We start from the raw sequence: 16,792 nt of genomic DNA, 5'->3' as shown, positions 1-16,792 counted from the left end.
CCAAAACTGTAGTGATCCACCGTCTTCATTCAATACTTGCTCAGTGTTGCAAGCAGCTCATGCACCCAAGTGGTTCTCTGTGTCTGTGTCATTGTTTCTGGGGATCCACAAACAAACAAGGATGTGTAGCAACATGACACAAGCAACACCGCCACAGGTAAGTCTCCCTGGGCTGACGGGGAAGCGCCATCTGAGTCGGATCTTAGTACCATTACCAGGCCTTTTCCAGGTAAAGAAAGGAAGGCAGGGAACCTCAGGCACAGGGAAGAGCCTGGCTAAAGGCGGGGGCCCCGAAAAGACATGGTGTATTTAGGGAAGGGTGAGGAGTCCGGTGTGTGGAAGGGGTGGCTGGGGACAGTTAAAGGAAAAGACGAGGGCTTCCCTGGTGGCGCAGTGGTTGAGACTCCGCCTGCCGATGCAGGGGACACGGGTTCGTGCCCCGGTCCGGGAAGATCCCACATGCCACAGAGTGGCTGGGCCCGTGAGCCATGGCCACTGGGCCTGTGCGTCCGGAGGCTGTGCTCCGCAACAGAAGAGGCCACAACAGTGAGAGGCCCGCGTAACACACACACACACCACACACACACAAAAGGAAAAGACGAGCCGGTGAAAGGTTTCCAGCAATGGGGTGACACATTTATGTCTATGTTTTGACCAGAGAGGCTGCCTCGGGTGGCGGTGGCATGGTTTGACAGAGGGAGACTGAAATATCTCCAAGGGAGAATACCGCAGCTATCAGGGTCAGGAAGGGGGGCCTGAAATTCGGCCGAAGCAGTGGGAAGCAGCAGGGAGAGGGGACAGGGCAGGAAGGGTAGAGACGCCTGCACGGTGCCCACCTGGGGGGTGATGCTAGCAGGGAGAGGGGGTCTGAGGGAGGCAGCGCCTGTGGTCACCCTGGGGGGATGCTCCCAAGGCAGGCCCTGCCCGAATGGAGGCGAGCACAGGGAGGCCCAGCTCCGTCAGGCACCAGGGTCTCCTTTCAGAGCCCAGTGGATGTGAAGACACTCTGCCCTTCGGAGGCTCACAGCATCTCTGCAGTGAGAAGCCTCCTGAGGGCCAACGGTGGCATGAGGGGCCCAGATAACCACTGGGGAGCTGCGGCCTGGGGGTCAGGGACATCTTCCCAGGAGTGGGAACTGAGCTGGACCTCGGAGGAGGCAGGGACCCTGAGAGAAGGAAGCAGGTGTTCTGGGCAGGAGGAAATGTGTGGGCAAAGGCAAGGAGAGAAAAATAGCCAAATTTGCCTGGGGTCCAGAGAACAGCAGGAAATCAACTGGGATGAGCTGGCCCGGCAGCTCAGATTCAGGAAAAGGGACAGGGAAGCTGCTCATGGGTTTTGAAGAGATGGTCAGAGTGTTTTAAGAAAAACCCCATGATCATCTCATTAGACGCAGAAAAAGCTTTTGGCAAAATTCAACACCCATTTATAATAAAAACTCTTCAGAAAGTGGGCACAGAAGGAACCCACCTCAACATAATAAACCCACCTCAACATAATATTATTGTCAATGATGAACAATTGAAAGCATTTCCTCTAAGATCAGGAACAAGACAAGGATGTCCACTCTCACCACTATTATTCCACATAGTTTTGGGAGTCCTGGCCATGGCAATCAGAGAAGAAAAAGAAACAAAGGAATACAAAGAAGGAGGGGATATAGGTATACATACAGCTGATTCATTGTACAGAAGAAACTAACATTGTAAAGCAATTATACTACAAAAAAAAAAAAAGCTGTGAGATGGATGGGAAGGGGGAGACTGTCTCATCATCAGGTGGGAGGGACTAGGACCCGTGCAGCAGCTGAAGTTGTGACGAGGGAGGCCTAGAGATCACAGTCTTTTCAAAGTAGTTGCCTGGACTCATTGCCTAATTGCTCTGTGCCCATCACAGCAGGTACACTGCTCACCTATGGCATAAATGGGGGTCTCAAGCTGGCTCAAAGAATTTTACGGACAGTCAAGTCCAAAACGTATGAATTGGTTTGTGTGGTTTCAGATCAGTATCAGGAACCTGCTAGTAATTAGTGTTGTTTAACTAAATGTGCTGTCCTGTGAGGCTGTGACCACTCCTGTAAAAAGGCTGTTCAGACTTCTGGGAAGATAGCAGAAGAGTAAGACTCGGAGATCACCTTCCTCCCCACAGATACACCAGAAATACATCTATGCGTGGAACAACTCCTACGGAGCACCTACTGAACGCTGGCAGAAGACCTCAGACCTCCCAAAAGGCAAGGAACCCCCCCACGTACCTGGTTAGGGCAAAAGAAAAAAATAAACAGAGACAAAAGGATAGGGACAGGTCCTGCACCAGCAGGAGGGAGCTGAGAAGGAGGAAAAGTGTCCACACACTAGGAAGCCCCTTTGTGGGCGGAGACTGCGGGTGGTGGAGTGGGGGAGTTTCGGAGCCGCGGAGGAGAGCACAGCAACAGGGGTGCGGAGGGCAAAGCGGAGAGATTCCAGCAGAGGATCAGGGCCGACCGGCACTCACCAGCCGAGGCTTGTCTGCTCGCCTGACGGGGTGGGCGGGGCTGGGAGCTGAGGCTCCGGCTTCTTCACAGGTCAGACCCCAGGGAGAGAACTGAGGTTGGCGGCGTGAACACAGCCTGCAGGGCGTTAGTGCACCGTGGCTAACCCGGAGGGAGTCCGGGGAAAAGTCTGGACCTGCCTAAGAGGCAAGAGACTTTTTCTTCCCTTTTTGTTTCCTGGTGCATGAGGAAAGGGGATTAAGAACGCTGCTTAAGAGACTTCCAGAGACGGGCGCAAGCCGCGGCTAAAAGTGCAGAGCCCAGTGACAGACATGAGACGCTAAGGCCGCTGCTGCCGCCACCAAGAAGCCTGTGTGCGAACACAAGTCACTATCCACACCCCCTTCTGGGGAGCCTGTGCAGCCCGCCACTGCCAGGGTCCCGGGATCCAGGGACAACTCCCCCAGGAGAACGCACAGCGCGCCTCAGGCTAGCAACGTCATGGTGGCCTGTGCTGCCGCAGGCCTGCCCCGCACTCCGTGACCCTCCCTACACCCCCGGCCTGAGTGAGCCAGAGCCTCCGAATCAGCGGCTCCTTTAACCCCATCCTGTCTGAGCAAAGAACAGACGCCCTCCGGCAACCTACACGCACAGGCGGGGCTAAATCCAAAGCTGAGCCCCTGGGAGCTGTGAGAACAAAGAAGAGAAAGGGAAATCTCTCCCAGCAGCCTCAGAAGCAGCGGATTAAAGCTCCACAATCAACTTGATGTACCCTGCATCTGTGGAATACCTGAATAGACAACGAATCATCCCAAATTAAGGAGCGGTGTGGATGAAAGGCTCTTGGTGCTGCAGCCAGGAGTTACTGCTGTGCCTCTGAGGTGGGAGAGCCAACTTCAGGACACTGGTCCACAAGAGACCTCCCAGCTCCACATAATATCAAATGGAGAAAATCTCCCAGAGATCTCCATCTCAATGCCAGCACCCAGCTTCACTCAACGACCAGCAAGCTACAGTGCTGGACATCCTATGCCAAACAACTAGCAAGACAGGAACACAACCCCACCCATTAGCAGAGAGGCTGCCCAAAATCATAATAAGTCTACAGACACCCCAAAACACACCACCAGACGTGGACCTGCCCACCAGAGAGACAAGATCCAGCCTCATCCACCAGAACACAGGCACTAGTCCCCTCCACCAGGAAGCCTACACAACCCACTGAACCAACCTTAGCCACTGGGGACAGACACCAAAAACAATGGGAACTACGAACCTGCAGTCTGCAAAAAGGAGACCCCAAACACAGTAAGATAAGCAAAAGGAAAAGACAGAAAAACACACAGCAGATGAAGGAGCAAGATAAAAACCCACCAGACCTAACAAATGAGGAGGAAACAGGCAGCCTACCTGAAAAAGAATTCAGAATAATGATAGTAAAGATGATCCAAAATCTTGGAAATAGAATAGACAAAATGCAAGAATCAGTTAACAAGGACCTAGAAGAACTACAGATGAAACAAACAATGATGAACAACACAATAAATGAAATGAAAAATACTCTAGATGGGATCAATAGCAGAATAACTGAGGCAGAAGAACGGATAAGTGACCTGGAAGATAAAATAGTGGAAATAACTACTGCAGAGCAGAGTAAAGAAAAAAGAATGAAAAGAACTGAGGACAGTCTCAGAGACCTCTGGGACAACATTAAATGCACCAACATTCGAACTATAGGGGTTCCAGAAGAAGAAGAGAAAAAGAAAGGGACTGAGAAAATATTTGAAGAGATTATAGTTGAAAACTTTCCTAATATGGGAAAGGAAATAGTTAATCAAGTCCAGGAAGCACAGAGAGTCCCATACAGGATAAATCCAAGGAGAAATACGCCAAGACACATATTAATCAAACTGTCAAAATTAAATACAAAGAAAACATATTAAAAGCAGCAAGGGAAAAACAACAAATAACACACAAGGGAATCCCCATAAGGTTAACAGCTGATCTTTCAGCAGAAACAAGGGAGTGGCAGGACATATTGAAAGTGTTGAAGGAGAAAAACCTGCAACCAAGATTACTCTACCCAGCAAGGATCTCATTCAGATTTGATGGAGAAATTAAAACCTTTACAGACAAGCAAAAGCTGAGAGAGTTCAGCACCACCAAACCAGCTCTACAACAACTGCTAAAGGAACTTCTCTAGGCAAGAAACACAAAAGAAGGAAAAGACCTACAATAACGAACCCAAAACAATTAAGAAAATGGGAATGGGAACACACATATCAGTAATTACCTTAAATGTAAATGGACTAAATGCTCCCACCAAAAGACACAGATTGGCTGAATGGATACAAAAACAAGACGCATATATTTGCTGTCTACAAGAGACCCACTTCAGACCTAGAGACACATACAGACTGAAAGTAAGGGGATGGAAAAAGGTATTTCATACAAATGGAAACCAAAAGAAAGCTGGAGTAGCAATTCTCATATCAGACAAAACAGACTTTAAAATAAAGACTATTAGAAGAGACAAAGAAGGCCACTACATAATGATCAAGGGATCGATCCAAGAAGATATAACAATTGTAAATATTTGTGCACCCAACATAGGAGCACCTCAATACATAAGGCAAATACTGACAGCCATAAGAGGGGAAATCGACAGTAACACATGTATAGTAGGGGACTTTAACACCCCACTTTCACCAATGGACAGATCATCCAAAATGAAAATAAATAAGGAAACACAAGCTTTAAATGATACATTAAATGAGATGGAGTTAATTGATATTTATAGGACATTCCATCCAAAAACAACAGAATACACATTTTTCTCAAGTGCTCATGGAACATTCTCCAGGATACATCATATCTTGGGTCACAAATCAAGCCTTGGTAAATTTAAGAAAATTGAAATTGTATCAAGTATCTTTTCCGACCACAACGCCATGAGACTAGATATCAATTACAGGAAAAGATCTGTAAAAAATACAAACACATGGAGGCTAAACAATACAATACTTAATAACCAAGTGATCACTGAAGAAATCAAAGAGGAAATCAAAAAATACCTAGAAACAAATGACAATGGAGACACGACGACTCAAAATCTATGGGATGCAGCAAAAGCAGTTCTAAGAGGGAAGTTTATAGCAATACAATCCTACCTTAAGAAACAGGAAACATCTCGAATAAACAACCTAACCTTGCATCTAAAGCAATTAGAGAAAGAAGAACAAAAAAACCCCAAAGTTAGCAGAAGGAAAATCATAAAAATCAGATCAGAAAGAAATGAAGGAAACGATAGCAAAGATTAATAAAACTAAAAGCTGGTTCTTTGAATGGATAAAGAAAATTGATAAACCATTAGCCAGACACATCAAGAAAAAAAGGGAAAACAAATCAATGAATTAGAAATGAAAAAGGAGAAGTAACAACTGACACTGCAGAAATGAGAGACTACTACAAGCAACTCTATGCCAATAAAATGGACAACCTGGACGAAATGGACAAATTCTTAGAAATGCACAACCTGCCAAGACTGAATCAGGAAGAAATAGAAAATATGAACAGACCAATCACAAGCACTGAAATTAAAACTGTGATTAAAAATCTTCCAACAAGCAAAAGCCCAGGACCAGATGGCTTCACAGGCAAATTCTATCAAACATTTAGAGAAGAGCTATCACCTGTCCTTCTCAAACTCTTCCAAAATATAGCAGAGGGAGGAACACTCTCCAACTCATTCTACGAGGCCACCATCACCCTGATACCAAAACCAGACAAGGATGTCACAAAGAAAACTACAGGCCAATATCACTGATGAACATAGATGCAAAAATCCTCAACAAAATACTAGCAAACAGAATCCAACAGCACATTAAACGGATCATACACCATGATCAAGTGGGGTTTATTCCAGGAATGCAAGGATTCTTCAATATACGCAAATCAATCAACGTGATAAACCATATTAACAAATTGAAGGAGAAAAACCATATGATCATCTCAATAGATGCAGAGAAAGCTTTTGACAAAATTCAACACCCATTTATGATAAAAACCCTACAAATAGCAGGCATAGAGGGAACTTTCCTCAACATAATAAAGGCCATATATGACAAACCCACAGCCAACATCATCCTCAATGGTGAAAACTGAAAGCATTTCCACTAAGATCAGGAACAAGACAAGGTTGCCTACTCTCACCACTTTTATTTAACATAGTTCTGGAAGTTTTAGCCACAGCAATCAGAGAACAAAAGGAAATAAAAGGAATCCAAATCGGAAAAGAAGTAAAGCTGTCATTGTTTGCAGATGACATGATACTATACATAGAGAATCCTAAAGATGCTACCAGAAAACTACTAGAGCTAATCAATGAATTTGGTAAAGTAGCAGGATACAAAATTAATGCACAGAAATCTCTGGCATTCCTATACACTAAGGATGAAAAATCTGAAAGTGAAATCAAGAAAACGCTCCCATTTACCATTGCAACAAAAAGAATAAAATATCTAGGCATAAACCTACCAAAGGAGACAAAAGACCTGTATGCAGAAAATTATAAGACACTGATGAAAGAAATTAAAGATGATACAAATAGATGGAGAGATATACCATGTTCTTGGATTGGAAGAATCAACATTGTGAAAATGACTCTACTACCCAAAGCAATCTACAGATTCAATGCAATCCGTATCAAACTACCACTGGCATTTTTCACAGAACTAGAACAAAAAATTTCACAATTTGTATGGAAACACAAAAGACCCCGAACAGCCAAAGCAATCTTGAGAACGAAAAAAGGAGCTGGAGGAATCAGGCTTCCTGACTTCAGACTATACTACAAAGCTACAGTAATCAAGACAGTATGGTACTGGCACAAAAACAGAAATATAGATCAATGGAACAGGATAGAAAGCCCAGAGATAAACCCATGCACATATGCTCACCTTACCTTTGACAAAGGAGGCAGGAATGTACAGTGGAGAAAGGACAGCCTCTTCAATAAGTGGTGCTGGGAAAACTGGACAGCTACATGTAAAAGTATGAGATTAGATCACTCCCTAACACCATACACAAAAATAAGCTCAAAATGGATTAAAGACCTAAATGTAAGGCCAGAAACTCTTAGAGGAAAACATAGGCAGGACACTCGATGACATAAATCACAGCAAGATCCTTTTTGACCCACCTCCTAGAGAAATGGAAATAAAAACAAAAGTAAACAAATGGGACCTAATGAAACTTAAAAGCTTTTGTGCAGCAAAGGAAACCATAAAGAAGACCAAAAGACAACCCTCAGAATGGGAGAAAATATTTGCAAATGAAGCAACTGACAAAGGATTAATTTCCAAAATATACAAGTAGCTCATGCAGCTTAATAACAAAAAAACAAACAACCCATTCCAGAAATGGGCAGAAGACCTAAACAGACATTTCTCCAAAGAAGATATACAGACTGCCAACAAACACATGAAAGAATGCTCAACACCACTAATCATTGGAGAAATGCAAATCAAAACTACAATGAGATATCATCTCAGACCAGTCAGAATGGCCATCATCAAAAAATCTAGAAACAATAAATGCTGGAGAGGGTGTGGAGAAAAGGGAACCCTCTTACACTGTTGGTGGTTATGTAAATTGATACAGCCACTGTGGAGAACAGTATGGAGGTTCTTTAAAAAACTACAAATAGAACTACCTACCATATGACCCAGCAATCCCACTACTGGGCATATACCCTGAGAAAACCATAATTCAAAAACAGTCATGTACCAAAATGTTCACTGCAGCTCTATTTACAATAGCCCAGAGATGGAAACAACCTAAATGTCCATCATCGGATGAATGGATAAAGAAGATGTAGCACATATATACAATGGAATATTACTCAGTCATAAAAAGAAACGAAATCGAGCTATTTGTAATGAGGTGGATAGACCTAGAGTCTGTCATACAGAGTGAAGTAAGTCAGAAAGAGAAAGACAAATACCGTATGCTAACACATATATATGGAATCTAAGAAAAAAATGTCATGAAGAACCTAGGGGTAAGACAGGAATAAAGACACAAACCTACTGGAGAACGGACTTGAGGTTATGGGGAGGGGGAAGGGTGAGCTGTGACAAAGCGAGAGAGAGGCATGGACATATATACACTACCAAACGTAAGGTAGATAGTGGGAAGCAGCCGCATAGCACAGGGAGATCAGCTTGCTGCTTTGTGACCGCCTGGAGGGGTGGGATAGAGAGGGTGGGAGGGAGGGAGATGCAAGCGGGAAGAGATATGGGAACATATGTATATATATAACTGATTCATTTTGCTGTGAAGCTGAAACTAACACACCATTGTAAAGTAATTATACTCCAATAAAGATGTTAAAATGAAAAAAAAAAAGGCTGTTCAATGGGGATTACAGGGCTTGATAAAGATTCAATCCCGCAAGTCGTAGGGGGCATCTATTCTGTGCCTGGGACTGTGGCCACAGGTGAATCAAACAGGCCTGACTCCTGAGCTGGCGGATGTGGGAGCAGAAACAGGGATCCAGGAAGGGGCTATGCAGATGGTCTGTGAGGGCCCTCTTGCTTTGATCTTTATAGGGTGTGATTCCACCAAGCCCACCCCAGGGGGCTGAGGGCTGTGGATGAACCAAGGGCCCCGGGAGGAAGCCAGTTCCATAAGCGCCCCCTCCCTAAGCAGTGTAACAAGGCACAGCAAGGATGGCTCTACATAAACCCGCTGTATTCTCAAACAGGACAAACCAGCCAGACGGGGCCCAGTGATGTGTCAGAGCTCTCTGACTGTCATGACAGACACAGCCTCTTGAGAAAAGCCCTGCAGGTGTGCCAGAGAACAGCCAGAGCATTGGTGGTTCAGTGGTAGAATTCTCGCCTGCCACGCGGGAGGCCCGGGTTCGATTCCCGGCCAATGCAGTGCTGCTTTTTGGCCTCTTCCTGGCAAGCTCCCCCAGAGATCCTGCTGCAGGATCCAGCTCCTCAGTCACGCCCGGCCTGCAGCAGCCAAGGGTGCTGCGAATCTCCGAGCGCACTTCCCTGCTTCGTGAGCACGAACAGCAGCTGGCTTCTCCACAGAGGCACCACTGGCTGCGGGACCCTTCCCCCGGTAAGGGGACTCCTGCTGCACCCCCTCAGCCTTGGCCAGTCTCCAGCAGGAAGCTGTGCTGAAGCCTGTGAGCTGTAAAACAGCTCAACACACCACGTGAATGTGGGATGGGAGGACCCACACTTCAGAGAGGAGGAAGTCCCCAGAGTCTCAGTGGGCTTTTTGCTACTGAGAAGGAACGACTTGAGCTCTACTTCCTGTCCTGACGTCTGAAGGCAAATCAACTTCTCATGCACACACATAACGCACACACATACACACACGCGCGTGCGCGCGCGCACACACAGCCTCCTCCTGCCTTCTCTCCTGCTCTGGAGCCTAAGCCTCTGCCGTTGCAGCTGTGCTGATGTGGCCTTCCATTCTGTGAATCAGCGTACAGACAAGAGGACTGGGGTTAAAGGGAGGCGCTCACACAGCTGCTCACAGCTGGAGCACTGGTGGTTCAGTGGTAGAATTCTCGCCTGCCACGCGGGAGGCCCGGGTTCGATTCCCAGCCAATGCAGCAACAAACTTTTTTTTTATCATCCTAAGAGACTGGATTTGACATTTCACACTGCCTACAGCATTGGTGATACAGTCTGAAAAACCTAGAATGACTTTTTTCTAGCTTGAGTTTTTCATGCCTGTTTCCTAAATTCCACAGAGACCTACCTAGATCTTGTGTTCCCTTGTTCTTGAGGAGTCCAGGATGTGGGGATCACCAAAGCCGCTGCAAGCAGCTGTGCCTCCCCTCCTGCCCAGACAGGCTGCCCGGGGACGCTAACTGCAATGCCCCTGGGGAAGCCAGGCCGTGTGTGTTTCTGCTCCGTTGTTGTTAGAGCAGCCCTGAGAGTGGGAGTAACGACATTCATGAGGTTCCAGCAGGGCAGCAAAGACCCAGCCCTGCCAGCAGCACAGCCCGTCCTGGAACCACCTCCTCGCCTGTCTCCTTGTTTCAGGTCACAGATGGTCCCTGAGCCATCGGAAAGGGCCCTCCTTCCCACTTGAGAGACAGCAAAGGGGATGCATTCCCTGCCCCTGAGGAGCTCTCTGCCAGAATCCCGTGGCGGGAAAACAAGAGAGGCCTCAAGGACTTTCATGCAAAACAGAAAAAAAATCTGGTGAGGACAGTGCAAGGTGAGGAGGGGGCAGGCGAGAAAGAGCACAAGCGGCAGCTTTCGTGGGGAGGGAGTTAGGTGTGGCTTCATGAGGGTCAGCTTTTGAAAGGGGTTCTGAAAGATCAGTAGGTGTTCATTCAGGGTGAGGAAGCCCAGACAGAGGGAACAGCATGAACAAAGGCTCAGAGGAAGGAGAGGCACTTGGATTGGCAGCACAAAGGACACAGGTGGAGGAGACGTGGGTGACAGGGCCAGAGAGGCTGCGCCCACTCACGTGCTTGGCAAAGGAAGTGGCCTTTGCTTCTGGTGGCCGTGAGCAGCCACGGAAGGTACGAGTGATCTGCAGCAGTGGGTGGTAGGGATTCGAACAGCGTTTAGGGAACTCTGAAGACTGCAAAGGCTGACAGAGACCAAACGGTGGGAGAGCGTGAGGAATGGGGCACTAACGACGGGTGACAGCGGGCAAGTGTAACAGGGTCTCCTGAAGGGGGAGGAGATGGGCAAGGGGAATATCTGTGTTCAGCACCCCCCGACATTCCCGTTCGCTCTACACCAGCTGCAAGGTCCCCCCACCCCGAATCTTACCAGGATGCAACTCAGGGCACCCCAGGCCACTACAAATACAATGGCCCATTCAGTTCCCGAGGGCCTGGAACCCCAAGTCTCTATCTGCTCCTGGAGGAAGAATATTATCAGTGTCCAGGAGAGCGAGACAATGACAAACAGTGGTTCCCTGTGGAGGGAAACCCTGAGAACATGTTCTCACCAAAACCACCAGTTCTCAGAGCACTGGGCCTGGCCCTGTGGCCCCCTGTGGGGCCACAGCAGGAAGACCTGTCCCACGACCCGAGCCCACGCTCTCTACCTGACAGTCAGGGTGATCAAGACAGGGCCGGCTGACCTCTGCAGTCTCACTGCTCAGCTGCCCAGCACAACTTTCCTCTCCAGTAAGGGCTTCCTACTGGGCCCTGCTATGCTACTCCTTGGACACTTCCTGTGGGGAAGCTCCCACTCCCGTCCACATCCTAGCCAGCCTTAAGTCCAGTTCACATCCAGCCCCCTGCTTTTCCCGACCATCCCAGGAAGGACCACTCCTCCTCTGAACGCTGAAGGACTCGGCCACCCCGCAGTCTGTGCCCAGCACTGCACCATGGAATGTCACGGGTTCTTTCTCACGTGTTTCATGTTTCTAGCTCCACAGCTCCAGGCCAGAGTCCCTGAGGACAGACTGGTGCCACGATTCTCTGCCTCTTGAGCGCCAGCCCTCTCCCCGCGTCTAGAGCTCCCCACACAGTAAGTGAGGAATCAGTAAGCATCTGCCCAGGGACCCATCTGTGCCGGTGGGCGGGGCCGCAGGGCAAGCTGTAGGGAAACACGGGCAAAGCCCCAGGCTGCCGTACTGGTGACAAGGGGTGGCCTGCTCATCTACACCTAACCTGTTGGGTAAATCAGAACTGTACTTGGACGGGCCTAACCCCTAGTTTACTATTCAAGTTAGGAGGGACAAAGGGCACCACTACCAGGATCTCAGAACGCACACTGAGAAGGACCAGGTACCCAGGGCCGTGGCTGGGGACAGATGCCGATGCCAGGATGTGACTTGACATGCGTTTGCCTAGGGGTGAACCAACCCCTTGGGGGTGCCCCAAATAGCCCCCGTCAGCAGGACCTGGTCTCTCCACAGGGCACAAGCAGAGAAAAAAAGCAACTACAAAGGGAAGCAGAGGAAGTGAAGTTTGAAATCCGGGCGTCCCCAGTTCCAGGCTAGTGTCTCTTCAAAAGAACACCCGTCTCCTCTTTCATCTCCACGTTGTGAGCCACAGCTGGGGGATCTCAACTAGTTCTGAAGTTAATATTTGGCCCAGATCACAAGTCCCAGTGACCTTTGCTGACATTAGGGTCACACGCATCGCTGTTCTGTGCCACAGAAGAGATCTGCTTCTGCTTCATTTCTCTAAAAACTCTGGCTGATGAAGTATCCTCTAGAGATTGCTCAGAGCCTCCATTCTCAACTAGTCAGAGGTGTCGCAGGATGGTAGCAACACCCATTCCCCAGGAGGCACAACGCCCAATGCTGGCCAACTCCAAGCTCTCTACCCTGCTCTCAACTTCACAAAGTGCCACACCGACTACCTTCTCCCTGATTGAGAAGGAGCCACAGACAGGCCAGGATGTGTCTTTCACCCAAGGAGAACCTGGGGCCTCGTCTCAGCAACACAAATGAGACAGGAACGGGGCAGGGCACAACCTTTACAAGAATGCCATAGCCATTGAGGACACGACATAGACTGGTTAGAAACAACTAGGTTCAAGATGACAGATGATTGACTTCTACTAACCTTGAGCCTCAGTACAGGTTCACTGTAACACACCAGCAAGCTAAATGACACACCCACAGGCGCCATGTCAATTCCGAGGCGGACAGTAAAAGGCCAGAAGTGGGCTGTGGCTCCATTCCTGGAATAAGCCTCTCACTCCTTAGCCTATGAAATTACCCACCCCTATAAAAACTGACAATCCCATACCTGGGGCCTCTCTCACCTTCCGAGATGGCTCACACTCTGTCTGTGGAGTGTGTATCTCCCTGAATAAACCTTCTTTCACTTTACTATGGCTCGCTCTTGAATTCTTTCCTGCATGAAGACAAGAACCCACATTCGGCGGCCGTCCCAGGGACTCACCTGAGACCTGGGATGTGACCATCCTCTTGCGCCCCACTTCCTTTCTTGCAACAAAACCACAGCCCCACACTGGGACCCTCGGCCTCTGTAACGCAGCCCGGGGACAACCACAGGCTGCATGAGGACTGGGGAGCTGACCACTTCCCAGGAACACACTCTAAGTATTCCAGGGGTTGGTTATTCCTCACAGCAACCTCCTTCTGTAGTTATTATCATCTCATCATTTAGATTTGAAACAGAGCCTCAGGGAAACCAAGTCCCTTTCTTGAGGTCACAGAGGATCTGAACCTTGGCACCTACAAAGCCCAGGCCCCCTCAACTGTACACCAGTTCCTCCCGCCCATCTTCTTAAAGCACGTCAGCTGCAAAGTGCACACACCCAATTACAGAGGGTGCTTCCCTCGTGCAGAACTCAGGCCCCAACTGAAGTGCAGCTTTCTCCATGCATTTTCGCCACTGTCTAGTGTTAGACATCTCTGAAGCATTCCTCCACCACACACGGGTGTACATACAGATGAGGTACATACTTGAGATGTTGAAGGTCTAGGGCTGGTTTTCTACCATTAAGGCAGGAAAGAAGTAACCATTTCCTGAGCACTTACTACATGCTAGTAATGTGGTGGATGCTTTACACGTGTTATCTCATTTAAACCTTAAAATAAGCCACGGAGCTAGGCACTATAATACCCATTTTACAGATGGGGGGAAATGAGGCTCAGAGATGTTACGGAACATACAAGGTCACACAACTTATGGATAGGAGGTGCAGAAATCAAACCTAGATTTTTCTGACAGCAGGTCTGAAATCTACCAGGTTACATTATCCTCTCTTCAAACATCAAAGCTCCCACCTGTTGGATGCCTACTGGGTGCCAGGCACTTTACATGCATTATTTCGTTTAGCCGTATCTCGTTTCATGTGTTGATGTCCAAATGGCCCGGCCAGGAGGTGGCAGAGGTTTCAGCCACTGCATGCACATTTCTGTGTCTTTAGTGGAGACAGCCCTGGCTGTGACTTTGCACTGTTTTTAGAGAATTACATAAGATAATGCATGCAATGTGTTCTGCACTGCATATACTCATGTAACAGTATTAGTGCAAAGTCACAATCAGACAAACTGTGATCTTAAACACACCATACAAGATCATATTCATTCATTAACTGCTGACTGAGAACCTGCTTTGCTCCTGGCTCCAAGTAGGACAGCAAGATAATCCAGAGTTGTGTTTGTTCCTGTGCTGTAAAAATTTCAGCCTGGACTTTGGGCTGCCTTTTTTACCCTGGCAAGTCCAATGACCCACCTCAGTTCTGTATGTGACATGCTGTAATCGGGCAACATATCCAGGCAGTGATTTCCCAAACAGAAGCTGGCAGGCAAACATCTCCTCCATCTGCTTTGCTGAGTATTTAAGTAATGTGGTTTCCACTTGCTCACTAGTCTCCAATAACTGAACAGGAAAAGCGGAACATCTGCCTCTGAGGAAAGGCCCAAGAGCTTCTGAAAAAGCCCAAGAGTGAGTTAAGTAACAAAATATACAAAGCATCCACTGGGTATAATCGGTGGAAAAACTGTAAAGAAGGAACGAGTCCGAGACAGCAGGAGGCATGTTTGGATCTCAGGTGACAGTAACTGTGACCACTGAATAAGCGCTGTCCTCACACTGTAACACAACCTACAGGTTCTCTTATTTTTTAAAATTGAGATATTATTCACACGCCATAAATTCACGTGTACAATTCAGTGGGTTTTAGTATGTTCACAAAGTTGTGCGACTGTCGCCACAATCAATTTTACGACATTTTCATCATCCCACAAAGGTTACCTCATTAGTAGTCACTACCCATATCCCCCAATCCCCTTCCCTAAGCCCTAGGCAACCACTACTCTACTTCCTGTCTCTGTGGATTTGCCTATTCTAGGCATTTCATATAAGTGAAATCATACAATACATGGCCTTTTGCGATGGGCTTCTTTCACTTAGCATAATGTTTTCAAAGTGCATTTTTTTCTTTTTAAGATGAGCTAACTGAGGCACAGAGAGGTTAAACCCAAGGTCACAAACTCAAATGCTTACAGGGGCCAAGAAAGACACACAAGTGAGAAGGCCAAGGGAGGTAAGACAGGCTGTGCTGAACTTGGCAACACAGGAAGCAAACTGGGGAACCTAAGTCTCGGCTGGGGTAGGAGGTTGGACCCCTGGGTCCCCTGATCTTCTGTGTGGGAATGTGGGCCCCACAGAGCCACATCTTCCCATTCCTTAAGAGAACCCAGAAACTCAAATTTTACTATGAAATTTGTCAGTTTAAAAGACCCTGGTGTTCATTGCAGCTCTATTTACAATAGCCCAGAAATGGAAACAACCTAAGTGCCCATCATCGGATGAATGGATAAAGAAGATGTGGCACATATATACAATGGAATATTACTCAGCCATAAAAAGAAACGAAATTGAGCTATTTGTAATGAGGTGGATAGACCTAGAGTCTGTCATACAGAGTGAAGTAAGTCAGAAAGAGAGAGACAAATACCATATGCTAACACATATATATGGAATTCAAGAAAAAAAAATGTCATGAAAAACCTAGGGGTGAAACAGGAATAAAGACCCAGACTTACTAGAGAATGGACTTGAGGCTATGGGGAGGGGGAAGGGTAAACGATGACAAAGCGAGAGAGAGGCATGGAAATATATACACAACCAAACGTAAGGTAGATAGCTAGTGGGAAGCAGCCACATAGCACAGGGAGATCAGCTTGGTGCTTTGTGACCGCCTGGAGGGGTGGGATAGGGAGGGTGGGAGGGAGGGAGACGCAAGCGGGAAGAGATATGGGAACATATGTATATATATAACTGATTCATTTTGTTGTGAAGCTGAAACTAACATACCATTGTAAAGCAATTATACTCCAATAAAGATGTTAAAATGAAAAAAAAAAGCCTAACGAGAGAACTTACAGCTGAACAATAAAAAAAAAAAAAAAAGACCCTGGGATCCAGGCCAAACCAAACAGGTCTGTTGGCCGGACACAGCCCCTGGATGCCAGTCTGTGATCCCTGAATGAAGCAATTTGCTGAGGTCCCACTGCTGGTAAAGAGCAGAGCTGTGTGGAATTCTGACCCACACTGTAAAAACTGCCTTAAGCCAGTTGGTAATAAATAGTGTCTCCCTGCAGAGGTGGTAGGCTCCAAAGAGCTAGGTCAAACTCAGCAGTTCAACCTTGATCTGATCACAAAGCCCCAGGGTTCCCTTAAAAAATCCCAGAAACCTGAAATTCACTGTGAAATTTCTCAATTTAAAATACCCTTCAGGGGCTTCCCTGGTGGTGCAGTGGTTAAGAATCTGCCTGCCAGTGCAGGGGACATGGGTTCGACCCCTGGCCCGGGAAGATGCCACATGCTGCGGAGCAAC

General features: G+C 47.4%; 1 protein-coding gene and 2 non-coding genes across 3 annotated transcripts in view; 2 read left to right on the top strand and 1 right to left on the bottom strand.

The window, feature by feature from the left end:
• Window positions 1–16,792, bottom strand: part of LOC115856838 (protein VAC14 homolog) — a 43,279-nt gene that overhangs the window by 12,045 nt on the left and 14,442 nt on the right. The gene's annotated exons all lie outside the window — the stretch shown is intronic.
• On the top strand, window positions 9,342–9,412 carry TRNAG-GCC (transfer RNA glycine (anticodon GCC)). Its single transcript has one exon. It is a non-coding gene; the product is annotated as a tRNA-Gly (tRNA).
• Window positions 10,034–10,104, top strand: TRNAG-GCC (transfer RNA glycine (anticodon GCC)). Its single transcript has one exon. It is a non-coding gene; the product is annotated as a tRNA-Gly (tRNA).

The sequence above is a fragment of the Globicephala melas genome, chromosome 19 (genome assembly GCF_963455315.2).
Source record: "Globicephala melas chromosome 19, mGloMel1.2, whole genome shotgun sequence".
In the NCBI taxonomy this organism is placed as follows: Eukaryota; Metazoa; Chordata; class Mammalia; order Artiodactyla; family Delphinidae; genus Globicephala; species Globicephala melas.
Note: the sequence above shows the minus strand (reverse complement) of the source record. Positions and strands in the feature narration are given on the sequence as shown.